The 14,473-nt window shown below is 34.4% G+C and overlaps 1 long non-coding RNA gene across 1 annotated transcript; it reads right to left on the reverse strand.

The window, feature by feature from the left end:
• Window positions 1–10,429: 10,429 nt before the first annotated feature.
• Window positions 10,430–11,951, reverse strand: LOC143071425 (uncharacterized). Its single transcript, XR_012976898.1, has 2 exons — window positions 11,266–11,951; window positions 10,430–10,837 (listed from the first exon to the last, which is right to left on the reverse strand). It is a non-coding gene; the product is annotated as an uncharacterized LOC143071425 (long non-coding RNA).
• Window positions 11,952–14,473: the final 2,522 nt, after the last annotated feature.

A 14,473-nucleotide genomic window follows, 5' to 3' on the forward strand; every position in this document is an offset into this window, starting at 1 on the left:
TAATCAGTGCCTTTGATTAGATAAGAGGTGGGGTGGATTATTTTTTCATGTGTTGTCAAGACATGTTCTTGTGATATAGTAGCTTCAATAGTTTTAATTCTGAATTCATGTCACAAATTTTCTTAAGCTGTATAATTGGTAAATGTCTTTCAGACAAACTCCATACCTGGCAGTCTTTCCAATTTTCCCCATCTTTAGCAGATGTGTGGATGTGGGAGAGTGTGCAAGTGGACAATTTTTGTTTTGTCCCCCTCTCATTGATAAAACACTGAATTAAAATATGACACTGACTAAGGATTATGTATGTTCCTCCTCATTTTTCAGTTTAAAACTACACCACTGAAAAATGGATGCAGATAGTTGAATAGTTCAAAGACAACCTATGTTAGACTGAATGACCTTTGCCCACACGTTTCAAAATTTGGTTCCAAATGGTTCTTTGGTTTAATCTTGACCGATCTGTTTATGAATATAAGTTGCACATAGACACTAGTAATAAATATCCACCTGTACAGATATATCATGTTCAGAAAGGACAATTCATGCCCAGAAAATGCAAAAAGTTCTTAGCTGCTAAGCAATAATTTCTCCATCCTCACATCACCTAATTACACAATAGTTTTGAAGTATTTACTTATTGTTCTGGATTTTTGACATTTCATTTTTCAATGTATTTTTAAAAATGATACAAAACTAATTTAATGTTAGATGCCCTATGATGATTTATGTGTTAATTGAACCACTGATAATAAGTATGATCAGCTGTTCATTTATTGATATGCAACAATAAAAGCAAAATAGTGTTTGGATTTGTGTTTATTGGACTCCAGTTGTTTTTAAATTCATGTTCTTGATTGTTTTTTAATTGTCATAAAAATTTAACAATATTTAAATGAACAGAGAGAAACAGTTAATTAGAAAATGTTTAACACAATAGGATTTATACATTGGTCAGCATGAATATTTGAGAAGCAATTGATTTTGGAAAAAATTAATTGTCATCAAAACATTTTTGTCGAGCCTTTGACTTTAGTCGAAAAAGCGAGACATAGCGATCCTACATTGCGTCGGCGGCGGGGTCCACAAATATTCACTCTGTGGTTAAAGTTTTTGAAATTTTAATAACTTTCTTAAACTATCCTTGAATTATACGAAACTTGGACAGAAGCTTGTTTATGTTCATAAGATAGTATCCAGAAGTAAATTTTGTAAAAATAAAATTCCATTTTTTCTGTATTTTACTTATAAATGGACTTAGTTTTTTCTGCCAGGAAACATTACATTCACTCTGTGGTTAAAGTTTTTAAAATTTTAATAACTTTCTTAAACTATCCTGGAAATGTACAAAACTTGGCCAGAAGCTTGTTTATGATCAGGAGATAGTATCCAGAGGTAAATTTTGTAAAAATAAAATTCCATTTTTTCTGTATTTTACTTATAAATGGACTTAGTTTTTTCTGCCAGGAAACATTACATTCACTCTGGTTAAAAGTTTTTAAAATTTTAATAACTTTCTTAAACTATCCTGAAATTGTAAGAAACTTGGCCAGAAGCTTGTTTATGATCAGAAGATAGTATCCAGAAGTAAATTTTGTAAAAATAAAATTCCATTTTTCCCGTATTTTACTTATAAATGGACTTAGTTTTTCTTCCAGTTAACATTACATACAGTCTACAGTTAAAGTATTTAAAACATTTTTAAGATTCTTAAACTAGCCTGGATTTTTACCAAACTTGGACAGAAGCTTCTGACAATCAAAAGATAGTATCGAGAGGAATAATTTTATTGATGTTTTTCATCATTTTTGATGAGTGTGTGATTAACAGCAAAAGTAGGCGAGACACTGGGTTCCGCGGAACCCTTACAAATTTTTAGTTCTCAGAATAATAACACAATAACACAATTACTGACTATTTATGAGGCAACTTTTGGTTTAATTAATTTTTGAAAAGTATTTGGTGGTTGATTTGGTTGAATTTTAAAAGACAATGATATACCTTATTAACCTCATTCAAAAACTATTATTTAAGGAATGACTGTAATATTTTTTCTGTCTATTCAAAAAAACATAAAAAATGTGGTGGACACTTAATAATAACCTACTACACGGGTTATTCAGTGTGCAACACATTTTTGAGAATTTAATACTAAATTTGATTTTAAACCGGCGTAAATCATGAAAAAACGTTGATGACGTCACGGTCACATGACAGGATTGTGTCTGTGGGCTGATAAACAAAACGACGTCAGCCAATCAGAAGACGCATTACATCCAAAATTAAACTATAACATACTAAATGTGAAAAGGTAGTAGACAGGAGTTTTGAATGATTGATTGTTTACTTCATGTCCAATGATGAATATTTCATATGAATGCAAGGAAAGGAGATAAATGAACTACTTTTATCTCATGTATCAGGTTTAGTCGTAGTTTCACTCCGTCTGCTGACCCGGATATAACTATTGATATGTGGTTATATTTGAGCGTTTAACATTCAGTAAAAGAAAAACGTTTGGACTCTACTGTGTACAATACCTGACATTCTTTCAACCTTTAAGAGTTGCTGAGTAGAATGTTTTTGGAGGGGATCCTAAGAGGTTCTGCAACTTGGCCATACTTCAAGAAGAAGCGGCAGGCATTGCGTCTGCTATACCACGTACTTCAGATGCCTTGAACTCAACGGTGTTTTCTGAATATGATGTACCATGTATGTGATAAAATTCAATGTGACTATTGCCATTCTTAGCATTTTTTTTTCCTCAGTCATAGTACCAAGGGTAAAGATAGACTTTTCTATACAGTTCTCCTTTAAAAGCATCAAAAACAAATCATTGACCAACTTGCTTACTATGTTTGCTTGGTTGTTTGCAAACAATAGGTAGGTGGAGTCTCTTTTTATATCTACTAGTATTTGATTGGACAATAAGAATTGACCTGAAATGAATTCAATGTTTATTGTCTAATTATATTCCTGTAAATAGTAAACAGACTGAAATAGACTACCTACCTGTTGTTTACAAACATCCAAACAAATATAGCAAGCAAGTTAATCAATTGTTTGTTTTGCATGCTTTAATAGAAGAACTGTAACTGTGCACCGTACCTCAGATACTCAAAATCAGCATACAATAGATAGGCATGTGGTAGATGGTGTACAATACACTCCCCCTTGTCTTGTTGAATAGAAATAATAGGGGATAAATGTGAAGGTGGGTTTTATCATGGCAGTTATACAACTCTGTTTATGCTGACATCATTTATTCGAGTCGTAAATAAGAAAAATCCTACAAAGACACAATAGCAATAATATAAAATAGAATTACATGAAATGAAAGTATCAAAATTACATGTAGCAAATAATATAAACATTACATATGTGTCAATAAACAACTATCAATTAGCGTGAAATAATCATCGATATAATTAACGGTTTATCTGTTCCTTGAGTCAACATAAAATATTTTGTTTCTAACTAAAATTAAACTAAACTAACTATAAACTTAAGAAATCATTGTGAATATCAAGTACATAATAGCATCCATTTCTTAACTCACAAAATACGAAAAATATAAACAAACACACATTATTTGTTTAATTTGAATAAAAGTAATTCTTCCTATTTCAATTACTCAACTTCATACAGTTATCATAAAATCATGAAATAAAACTACAACATAAGTGATATAACCAATATGTTGAACACAAAACATACCCTCAGCGTATGGTACAATTGTTGTTTCAACTGATTCCTGGTCTCCTTACATAACTTAAAAACTCTTTCCTGTTTAAATAATTACAACAAATCTTAATAAACTAAACATAATTTATTCCAACTAAATTACATAGCTGATAAAATAATACAATAGAAATCTTTAAACTTCCATAAAAATTCCTAACAACAAACGCACGTGCGTTTATTTACAAGTTACCGGATGTTTACAACAATCAGCTGATGCACGTCACAGCCATCGTGACGTATCACATTCCTAACATACCAGAGTTCAGAGAAGGTTTCAGTGTTATCACATGCTGTGCGCATGAAATCGGATTACATTAATCATTACAAACACGCGGTCGTGAGAAACAATAAAGATGCAGAATAATTATTGAACATCGGGAGATAATACCTATCATTGTAACGTTAAGAAGTGAAAATAATCGATTCCGCTTAATTGGCAATACACTTAATTAAAAGTAATTAAAATTGATTAATTACTATAAAAAACTCATTGATCTATATAAATGAAATTTCCAATTTTACTGTTAACTATTTGAGCAAAGTAAAGTACAATATAATTCACTAGTTTTTAGAAACATATTCTAAAAATGAAATTTACATAACAATTAATTATAAGACTTCAAAAACATTGTTTCTATAAATTTAACAAATAACATACAATTTCTAAAACATAATTTAAGAAATCATAAAACACTATGTAAACTCTTAATATACTAAAATGACAAAGTAACATACAAAAATACTCAAACTGACCTTTTTATATGAATTTATCCTGCTGACAATTATACGTCTGTATAATACAGTGGTCAGCGTGCGTGTGCCGCAAAGGTCCAAATGCAAGAAAAATTATACTTTAACCACGTGATGTTTTCCCGGGAAAATTATTTAATGAAACAATTAAAATAAAAATAAATTTGAATTTCATAATTAATAATCTCTTTTTATCAAAAGGTTACTTTAAGTGTACAACAAAAAAATAATAATTTTATAAATATTTAATTTACTATAATGCATCCGTTCTAATTCTGGAAAATCGTCTGCAAGTCTCATATTCCCTAATCTACACATGCTAAAGCAATTAAACTTGCATACACCATAAAATTTGTTTGTTTACAGTGGAGCTAATCCCGTGAAGCTAATACATGATATCTTCCACAAAAAATCTTATCATATATGATTGTACACTTTAACCTACTACACATATAATTGAAACAATTTATTTATATTTATATATATAAAACTATAACCTTAAAACATTATTACAAAACAAAATAGTTAACAATTTCACTCAAAAATATTGACGTGCAAATTACTATTTTACACTCCCCTACTTTGTGTTGACGTCCACGACAACGCTTCTGACAAAAATGATAATACTCATTAACACCAAGATATGGTTTCCAATATCAATTAGATACAAACGATTGACCAAAAATAAAAAAAAATTGAAATCTTTACTGAAACTTCATTTTACATAAAAACGATTTACATATTACTTTGGTAAAGAATTCGCCAAAATATGAGCCAAAAGCAATTGTGATTGACAAAAATTTGCAATAACGTTTTTATCAATGACTGTTGTGGTATCTATCGAAATTTCGTTTTGCAGGACGGATTTAGGCAAATTAAGCGGATTTAAATGTTTCCCTGCAGTTATCCTTGTACTTTTGCGTAATATAGGAGGTTCTTCAACCACGTCCGTTGTTTCAGGTTGACCTTCCACATCATCATCCATACCAATGCTGATATCATCCAGGAAATTCTCATCATTATCCTCCATGACAACAGGTCCCGGTAATGGGTTCTCTGTTTCTGGAGGCTCCACCTCATCGTCGTCTTCTGTAACATTTTCACTAGCTAAGTCTTCTACTGGAGGTATCTGCATGACGACCACGTAGTCCTCGTCATCCTCCTCTTCACCGTTTATTAAACGTTTATCATTACATGTACCACGACGAATATCCTGCGGAGGTTCTATGAGTGGATTATCTTTCCTGACTAGATATCTGGCATCTAACATTTCCCTTCGATGAACATTCTTCGGATCGCCACGCCCAAGTAAAGGTTCAACTTTGTATATGTTTTCATGTTTCTCAATAATGCGGAAAAGCTTGCTGTTCCACGCATCCTGAATTTTGGCCCTTCCCTTCGGATGATTTCTCAGAAAAACTCTGCTTCCAACCGGAAGTTCTTTATTATCGACCTTTTTATTCAAAGTGGTCTACCTCGATAATGCTTGCTTCTCAGTTCTGTCAGCTGCCAATTCAAATGCTTGTTTTAGATTGTTAAAATGCTCAGTTATCCATTCTTCCTTCTCAAAAGTTACTTCTTGCTCTGTTCCTAGAAGTTGATCTAATGGAATTGTTGGCTCTCTTCCGAAGAATAAAAAATACGGTGAATAACCAGTTGTTGAATGGGGTGTACAATTATATGCATAAACTAACTCTGGAAGTAGTTCTGGCCATCTGCTTTTCTTGTCGGTGGTTCGTAGTAAATTATGCATGGTTCGATTAAAACGTTCACAAACGCTATTTCCCTCTGGATAATACGGCAATGTTTTGGTTTTCTTCACACCATAAATTTTGCAAAGTTCGTGTATAATCTCGTTTTCGAAACTTCTGCCCTGGTCACTATGCAAGCGTTGTGGAGCCCCAAATCGGATTATCCATTCCTTCAATAAGATCCTTGCAACTGTTTTTGCCTTCTGATCTCTAGTCGGAATCGCTTGAGTATACTTTGTAAATATGTCGGTTATTACCAATACATTTTCTAATCCACCAACTCCTCGTTCCAAAACGGTAAAATCAATAGCTACTATTTCAAGTGGTCTCTTTGCAAGTACGGATTTAAAAGTAGTTTTAACTGTCCTGCCTAATTTTCCAACTTTGCATCTCTCGCAAGTATCGCAGTAGTCTGCTATCTCAGTATACATATACGGCCAATAACATTTTCCTCTGATAATATCAAATGTTCGTTCAAAACACTGGTGTCCCATTCCATCATGCGCAGTATTTAGTACTTGTTGTTTCAATGCATTTGGTAGTAACAGCTGTTTAGCGTTTCTATTTACCTTGTATAATATTCCATTCTCCTTTTTCAAATATTTCGTAATATTAACCAATTTTCGGACTTCCTTAGTTTCTCTAGCGAATTGTCTTTTTGTTGCTGTTTGGTCACCATTGAGATAAAGCATGAGTCGTTTTATAGTTGGGTCAGCCTTTTGCAATTCTGCCATTTCAACTGGGTCAAAAGTTGGCAATGATGAGGCGATTAACGGTGGACATCGCAGCAATGACACGTCAGGCTGCTCCTCATCAACTCTGTGCTCGTTTAGGACAGCAGTTTGTAGCTCAACTGGAAATAATGTGCTGGGACTTTCAAAAAGTTGAACATCCACTGTTTCAAGTCTGACTGTCTCTATAGTGTGGTTGGTTTTACGACTAAGAGCATCCGCATTAACGTTCGTGCGACCAGAACGATATTTCATTGTGAATTTGAATTGTGCTAGCTCGGCTACCCATCTTGTTTCTGTAGCTCCTAACTTGGCAGTGGAATTTATGTAGCTTAATGGATTGTTGTCGGTGAAGACAATACATTCAGATCCTATCAAAAGGTCTCGGAATTTCTCGGTTATGGCCCATTTCAGTGCTAACAATTCTAACTTCATACTGCTGTAATTGTTCATATTTTGTTCATTTTCCCGCAATGATCGGCTTGCATAACATAGTACTACTCTACCATTCTCTTGGTCTTGTGATAGGATTGCTCCAAGCCCGTTAAAACTTGCATCAATTTCCAAGATATAAGGTTTGCTGAAATCTGGATGTCCTAGTACGGGTGTAGTGGTTAGTTTAGCCTTCAGCTCCTCAAAGGCTTTATCACATGTCTCATCCCATGCTCCGATACCTAACGGATTATGTTTCTTTCTGCGCTTTCCCTTTTTCGACTTGCCTTTCCCTTTTAACAACGCATGAAGAGGACCGCTTATTTTGGCGAAATTTGCAATAAACCGACGATAATATCCTGCTAATCCTAAAAATCCCCTCAATTCTGTATCTGTATTGGGTTTTGGCCAGTTCGTGACGGCCTTGATCTTCTCATCGTCTGGTGACATACCATCGGCAGAAATCAAATGACCAAGGTATCGTAGCTTTTCCTTAAATAACTGACATTTTTCAGGTTTAACTTTAAGGTTATTCTCTCGGAGTCTTGATAAAACCATCTCTAGACGTTCAAGTGTCTCCTCAAATGTTCTGCCAAATACCAAAATATCGTCCAAATAAGTCAGTATGGTTTGGAAGTTTTGATCTCCAAAAATCTTGTCCATCAGTCGCATAAACGTTCCTGGGCTTCCGGTAAGTCCAAATGGCATCCGAAGATATTCATACAGTCCTCCTGTTCCTACTCGGAACGCTGTCTTCTCTACATCTTTCGCAGCCATAGGCAACTGATAATATCCATGGGCAAGGTCCAAACTACAAAAGTACTTTGCAGCATTCAGAGCATCAAGAGCTTCCTCAATTCTTGGCAACGGATAGGCGTCTTTTCTAGTTTTAGCATTGAGGCCTCGGTAGTCTACGCAAATTCTTAACTTTCCATTCTTCTTTGGGACTATAACAACAGGTGCTGCATACGGACTGGATGACTCGCGAATTACTCCCATTTTCAGTGCATTCTGTAGGTATTCTCGGACTTCCGACCACTGATTCGGAGGAATCCGTCTATGCGGTACTCTGATGGGTACGTCATCTGCCGTTGGTATTTGATGTTCTATTTTATTACAAAATCCTATATCATCTTCGCCTTAACTTAATGTGTCGCTGTATTTTGATATTACGTCTTTCAATTTCAGTTGCTGTTCGCTTGTTAAAGATCAGACATCCATCTTTCCCAAATAATCATTGTTGGTAACAGGACACACTGTTTGACTGTTAACTTCTGCTGTCTCTTTGTCATGTGCGGAGTCGTTTTGGGTCATTGCACATCCAATCATTGTTTTGGGTTTTAATTTGATGTTTGTGTTGCTATAGTTGCAAATCTGGACAGGAATTCTGCCATCTTGTCTTACCGAAACGACAGCCGATGCTAACTGAAAACCATTCGGCATTGTAAGTGTAGTATTTTCCTCTACAATACAATCTAGAACGTGCCCCTTTGGTGCTGGCCTTGCTTGAGCTTCTATCATCTTAATAGTACCTGCTAGTATTATAACTGTTTGATCATTCGGAATTCTAATGTTGCTTTTGTATGAAATTTCAGTGGCATTCATCTTTTCATACAAGGTCAAGATATGTCCCCATTTTTCTGGTAACTTTTTTATACTACTACAAACGTCTCGCATACCTCTAAAGATATTGGAACCAATAACGCCTGGTACCTTCCTTTTTCGTTGTTTTAATGTATTATCATCAGGGTCTTTGACGATCAGGAATCCCATATCTTTAAAAGTATGTTCAAGAGCCCGCAGGTCGCATTCAATGTACCCAATATAAGGTATGTTCCCACCATTTGCAGCTGATACTCTCAATATATCGGTGATATCTACAAAATTCCCCAAGATCGATGCATGGCGCCTATAAAAGGACTCCGTAATTGTTGATACTTGTGCCCCCGTATCCAACAAACATCTTATTTCGATATCATTTAATGCAATCATGGCCTCTGGACAAACACCTACTGCTTTAGTTAAGCATGAGCCTATGTTATTGCTCCCTGCAGTGTGGCTCTCCACGGCAGGCACTACCCGTTTAACGAACTGCCTTGATGCCGGTCTTTAACTGGTTTAGGGCAGTTGTATTTAAGGTGTTGAGATGATCCGCAATTCCAACACTTTCGAGGTCTTCTTACTTCCGATTCCGGTCTTGACAGCAACATCTGATTTATCTGTTCTTGTTGTCTTTCTATAAGAGACTCCTGGCGTTTAACCACTTCAAGTAAATCAGATTCCCCTTTGTCAATCTTTATCTCTTGGTTAATAGCTGATTTTCTTTCAAACTCTCTGCCCATCCAGTGCACTGCTCTATCTCTCAATTCAAAGAATTCTAGGGTAGGCGTCTCGATGTTCAATCGTCTAAGTTCTCGTCTAAGGCCCTCGTCTTTAACGGTTTCAGCAAATCTTCCCTTTAAGGAAGCGTCCCTACAGGCAGCGAAAGACTGGTCCAGTTGTACAATTTTGTCATAAAGTTCTACCATATTCAAAGAACAGGTAATCAAGTCTTCCTCCTTCTGCTTATACGCATAAAACCGTTGCTGTAAGATCGGTAAACTGTCCCCATCACCAAAAACCTTGAACAGTATTTTAATTATGCCCTCCGGATCCTGGTGTAGAGCCTCTCCTCTCCCTAAAATTTCTTGTCTTGCTTTTCCTGCTAAGTTGTCTAACAGGAAAACCGAAAATTCAGGGGCGGTTAACTTTCTGGATTTCGCCTGGCTTCGCATGTCTGAAACCCATTCGGTTATAGATGGCTCAGACGATGATGTTGATCGATCCCTAAACCTATCCAATCTCCTTCCGCTCATCATAACAACAGGCCTTGGTTCTGCCTCCTTCCAAGACTGCTCTTGCTTCTGTATATATTCATTTTGCTCTTTCATCGCAATGCGTAATCTTTCAACCTCTTCGCCCAAAGCCTTTAAGTCCTCCGCGTCAGCCATTCTTTTTATTTTATATTTTTTTCAATTGAATTAATCCATCTTTCAAAAATTTATAAAAATATTGATTAAAATTTAACAATTAACTTTTTGAACATCTCGAAATTAATTCAAATCTTTAACCATGTTTACCTTTCAAATTTATATTACCTAATATCAATACATGTACATAGAAAAAAAAATCGTAATACAGGTTAAAATTAACAAAAGTTCACTGTCATTGTCACTAGATTATATCACAGTTATCTTTACCAACTCATCCTGGCCATCTCAATAGATCTGGTATCTAACATCTATCCGGAACGGTACCATACAAGTTGTTACTGCTAAGGGACTTCTGCCAATCCTGTCGACGACGCCAAATGTGAAGGTGGGTTTTATCATGGCAGTTATACAACTCTGTTTATGCTGACATCATTTATTCGAGTCGTAAATAAGAAAAATCCTACAAAGACACAATAGCAATAATATAAAATAGAATTACATGAAATGAAAGTATCAAAATTACATGTAGCAAATAATATAAACATTACATATGTGTCAATAAACAACTATCAATTAGCGTGAAATAATCATCGATATAATTAACGGTTTATCTGTTCCTTGAGTCAACATAAAATATTTTGTTTCTAACTAAAATTAAACTAAACTAACTATAAACTTAAGAAATCATTGTGAATATCAAGTACATAATAGCATCCATTTCTTAACTCACAAAATACGAAAAATATAAACAAACACACATTATTTGTTTAATTTGAATAAAAGTAATTCTTCCTATTTCAATTACTCAACTTCATACAGTTATCATAAAATCATGAAATAAAACTACAACATAAGTGATATAACCAATATGTTGAACACAAAACATACCCTCAGCGTATGGTACAATTGTTGTTTCAACTGATTCCTGGTCTCCTTACATAACTTAAAAACTCTTTCCTGTTTAAATAATTACAACAAATCTTAATAAACTAAACATAATTTATTCCAACTAAATTACATAGCTGATAAAATAATACAATAGAAATCTTTAAACTTCCATAAAAATTCCTAACAACAAACGCACGTGCGTTTATTTACAAGTTACCGGATGTTTACAACAATCAGCTGATGCACGTCACAGCCATCGTGACGTATCACATTCCTAACATACCAGAGTTCAGAGAAGGTTTCAGTGTTATCACATGCTGTGCGCATGAAATCGGATTACATTAATCATTACAAACACGCGGTCGTGAGAAACAATAAAGATGCAGAATAATTATTGAACATCGGGAGATAATACCTATCATTGTAACGTTAAGAAGTGAAAATAATCGATTCCGCTTAATTGGCAATACACTTAATTAAAAGTAATTAAAATTGATTAATTACTATAAAAAACTCATTGATCTATATAAATGAAATTTCCAATTTTACTGTTAACTATTTGAGCAAAGTAAAGTACAATATAATTCACTAGTTTTTAGAAACATATTCTAAAAATGAAATTTACATAACAATTAATTATAAGACTTCAAAAACATTGTTTCTATAAATTTAACAAATAACATACAATTTCTAAAACATAATTTAAGAAATCATAAAACACTATGTAAACTCTTAATATACTAAAATGACAAAGTAACATACAAAAATACTCAAACTGACCTTTTTATATGAATTTATCCTGCTGACAATTATACGTCTGTATAATACAGTGGCCAGCGTGCGTGTGCCGCAAAGGTCCAAATGCAAGAAAAATTATACTTTAACGACGTGATGTTTTCCCGGGAAAATTATTTAATGAAACAATTAAAATAAAAATAAATTTGAATTTCATAATTAATAATCTCTTTTTATCAAAAGGTTACTTTAAGTGTACAACAAAAAAATAATAATTTTATAAATATTTAATTTACTATAATGCATCCGTTCTAATTCTGGAAAATCGTCTGCAAGTCTCATATTCCCTAATCTACACATGCTAAAGCAATTAAACTTGCATACACCATAAAATTTGTTTGTTTACAGTGGAGCTAATCCCGTGAAGCTAATACATGATATCTTCCACAAAAAATCTTATCATATATGATTGTACACTTTAACCTACTACACATATAATTGAAACAATTTATTTATATTTATATATATAAAACTATAACCTTAAAACATTATTACAAAACAAAATAGTTAACAATTTCACTCAAAAATATTGACGTGCAAATTACTATTTTACATAAACTCGGTATGAAACATAGTCCAACATGACACTTGCCAGCTGGTCATACTTTGTCAAGATTTTTCAGGATTATAATCATACCAAAGGTATAGGTTGACATGTCCTTTAGTATTTACTGTATCAAATTAAAACTCCAAAACCCGCGTGCCATAAAGATCACGAAGGTACAATATATGCCACTTGGTTCGAATTGACTAAACTATGCAAAAAAATTCGGGATGCAAAATAAGTGGTTCCTTTTTTGTCAATTAGGCAAACTGATATTTTTCCAGGCTGCCCACAGTTCAAAAGGTAGTGATTTGCGTAACTCTACTTTCCGCTATATAGATGATGTTCTTTCACTAAATAATTCAAAATTTGGTGACTGTGTGGAAAGCATCTATCCCATCGAACTACAGATAAAAGATACTACAGATACAGTTAAGTCGGCTTCATATCTTGACTTACATCTAGAAATTGACAATGAGGGTCGGTTGAAAACAAAACTTTACGACAAATGAGATGATTTCAGCTTGCCTATTGTGAACTTTCCATTTCTAAGTAGCAACATTCCAGCAGCACCTGCATACGGGGTATATATCTCCCAATTGATACGATATTCCCGTGCTTGCATTTCCTATCATGATTTTCTTCATAAAGGGTTGCTACTCACAAGGAAGCTATTAAACCAAGAGTTCCAAATGGTGAAGTTGAAATCATCCCTTCGTAAATTTTACGGACGCCATCACGAGTTGGTTGACCGTTATGGAATAACCGTTTCACAAATGATATCGGATATGTTCCTTACGTCGTAACTACAATCCCCTTCCCTTTCATGAATGTGACCTACCGAAATTAGACTACTAAGTATTTACCGGATTTGGTATCACATAAGCAACACGATGGGTGCCACATGTGGAGCAGGATCTGCTTACCCTTCTGGAGCACCTGAGATCACCCCTAGTTTTTGGTGGGGTTCGTGTTGCTTATTCTTTAGTTTTCTATGTTGTGTCATGTGTACTACTGTTTGTCTGTTTGTCTTTTTCATTTTCAGCCATGGCGTAGACGCAGGAAAAATTGCATCTACCCATGCATCATCACGTATAGTTTAGACCTGAATAAAGGCAACAGTTGTATACCGGTGTTCGATCGAGAAAAAAAGAACAAAACCGGGTTACAAACTTTAACTGAGGGAAACGCAACATATATAAGAAGAGAACTACGACACAACAGAAACACAATATTAAAATGTAACAAACACAGAAACGAACTATAATATAACAATGGACATTTTGATAAAAAAAAAAAAAAAAAAAATGGTGGGTTGAACTTGGTTTTGTGGCAGGCCAAACCTCTGAAAGTCATGAGTACCTATTATATCAGATATCCCAACTTACCACTTTTCTGGTCGCTCATTATGAGAGATTATGTAATTGGACAAAGAACCAGAGAGGCTTCCACGAGTCTTGCTGTATAAAGGTGATACTTATGGTAGCCAAGCTGAACGATTATTCACCATGACCATCTATAATATATGTCGAACAGTTTATATTATGTTTAGTCTACAGCTGATACTTTAACCAAGGGAGAAACTCTCGGTTTGACCCGTCATCACCACCAAATCTCCCGCTTTGCAGCCATTGTGAAACATTGCAAAGTAAAGGCAATGCATAACAACTCTATGGTCAAGGAGAAGAATGCTAATTATGTTGGACCAGCCAGCAATTGTTGAGTTGGGTTAATCGACATACTGGGTCTGTAAAAGGTTAGGTCTAGGATATCTGGTAACTTGCATAGTATAGATCATCACAAAGATATAACCCACTTTATTTGTTTGGTTTACTATCGCCGATAGTGGCGTAATCGGTTTTATTGGAT

This window comes from Mytilus galloprovincialis, chromosome 4 (assembly GCF_965363235.1).
Source record: "Mytilus galloprovincialis chromosome 4, xbMytGall1.hap1.1, whole genome shotgun sequence".
NCBI lineage: Eukaryota > Metazoa > Mollusca > Bivalvia > Mytilida > Mytilidae > Mytilus > Mytilus galloprovincialis.